We start from the raw sequence: 2,462 nt of genomic DNA, 5'->3' as shown, positions 1-2,462 counted from the left end.
TGAAGTATTTAAGAGATATTTATGTAAGGTGGTGGTGGTGGAGGATGGGGGGGTGGCAATGTAAGTGGATTTGTCAGATTTTTTTTTATATCGCTCCCTCATGTCTTAAATAAGGGGATCTCGCATTGGATAGTGAAGTTCTAACAAAAATTAACGTTTAAAACACAGTGATTAGAGATGAATCGTCTTTGATCATAGAATTTTATTTTTCGTGGCACTAAGCATCAGCAACAACAACAATAACATCATGAACAAAGATCTAATTGTTGAATATATGAAGTGTGTGTATATATGTGTGTGTGCGTGTGTGTGTGTCGAAGTGGGAAATCAATTCAGTCCAAGACATAATGAGGGCAGGAGTTTGGCAACGGCTGTAAAATGGTAATGGGAATATTCTTCAATATTAAACAAAATATTGGAAACAAAAGGTAACATACCGACAAACACTAAACATCAATTAATTAATTAATCATATGAGGGGTGAACAGCACCTGAAACACGTGTCCCCAGATTGGTGAGATCGAATAAATTAGTCACATTTTAAAATCTCCTAAAGCACAACACACACACCGCCCTAGGACAATCATTTGTGAAATCATTTGTGAAAGAAATCATTCGACATTATTTGTGAAAGAAAGTGTGTACCTCACCCCTGGTCCATTTAAAACAGTGACAGAAACCTTTTTGATAGACATGTTCCTTCAAACTCCTTACACAGCCAAATGCCCTTTTCACCCATCACCACTGTCACTCATAACGCTAACAACTACAAAGCATTCACTCACCTAAACACTCTGATCTCTAATCCCTAGGTGTTCTGTGTCCTCTTTCTGTCTTTACTATCGCGACTACAATTGTCTCTACTCCTTGAAGCTGTCTGTTGGTCACGTGTCATCTCCACTCAACCACCTTTGACTCATCTCTCATTTTCCCTTCCTCCACATTGTGTCCAGCCTCACAAGTTTGCTGTAACCCCTACACCTAGTACTTTCGCCTCAGAAGGGCGGTCCTTAAGAAATTCTCTCCCTTGCAGTCAAAGACTCAAAGCATTTTAAGTGGGACGTCAACAACTTCAGCCTCACTGGTCTTGAGGACCTGTGAAAGACTCGATCAAAGCCCACCTTCTGCATCATTCATATAAAAATTCCTGCAACTTTTCCATTTATCACATTGCAGCAGAGCTTTCTGTATCGTGCCTATCATGTATCCACCAATGTTGTTCTAACCACATACCCACCACCTCTCCACTGAGATAACTCTGGCAACTTTTACCGCCATATCTCAACTGGTATATAAATGGCCGCAAGTACCCAGCACTACTAAGTTTAACCTTTCACTCATCGCAAGGCTGACAGAGTTACGAAATATGTCACTCCCCAACACACTATGATCTCTGATTACTTAATGTTTTGTGTCCTCTCTCTTCCTTTGCTACCACGTGTTTAGCAAAGTGTTTAGTAAATGGGGAGTATTTTCCACTATACCTGCATCTACTAAACTGTTCGCTTCACATTCTATGATACGTTTTCAACATAAACCTTTCTATTACTGTATTGTACATGCCAATGGAATAATTGTTTTGAAAACACAATTCGGAGAAGGCTTTTATTCGATAAAATCAACCCTTTTACTTAACTTCTACTTTATTTTATCAATCCCGGAAGGATAAAAGATGAGGTTGGTGTCAGCGGAATTTGAACACAGAAACGAAAGAATCGGGGAAAAAAAAAACAACACTGTTAATAACTGTTTGTAACAGGTAAAATTTCTGAAATTTTGCGGAAAGGATTTGGTAGAAAATTGAACTGGGTGAGATTTGAACTAAGAACTTAAGGATGTCTCAAAGCGTAATGTCCCGGCACGCTAACGATTGTAACAAATCAACCGCCATTAAGAATTCTTCGGCACATAATGATCAGTCCTAAAATTTGGCAGGAGGGGGTTAGACTATTAAATCGGCCTCAGTTTTTGACTGGTACTCAACTTCACGGCACACAAAGCCTAACTCCGCGCAGAACGCAAAGTGTCAGAACTACGACCGCAAGGCATTTCAGCCTTGTCCTATCAATTCTGTCGATGCACGCCGCTCCAGATGCCGAAGAAATTTTGAGAGAAATTACTAAGTATGCCTTAATAGGTGGAGAAAATAAGAGATTCTGAAAATAAAAATAAAACTTTGACACAATAAAGTTTTGCCGAGGAAGTTCAACAAGACAGAAACAGGTCTGTTTTTGTCTCCCATACTTGCCCCAGGTATATATAAAGAATATCAGTCGATGGCTTATACAGTTTTTTATCCATGGTGTTGCTCCTTGCAGTCATCTTTGTATTAAATAATTATGTTAATACGTACTTAAAGATTGCAATGTTCATGTGATTGGCGTGAAACAGTAAATAATATTAATTAATAATATCATCACTATAGTCAGCCATCCACCATCAGCACCTCCACTGTCACTACT

This window comes from Octopus bimaculoides, chromosome 2, assembly GCF_001194135.2.
Source record: "Octopus bimaculoides isolate UCB-OBI-ISO-001 chromosome 2, ASM119413v2, whole genome shotgun sequence".
NCBI classification, from domain to species: domain Eukaryota; kingdom Metazoa; phylum Mollusca; class Cephalopoda; order Octopoda; family Octopodidae; genus Octopus; species Octopus bimaculoides.
This window is presented reverse-complemented; position numbering follows the sequence as displayed.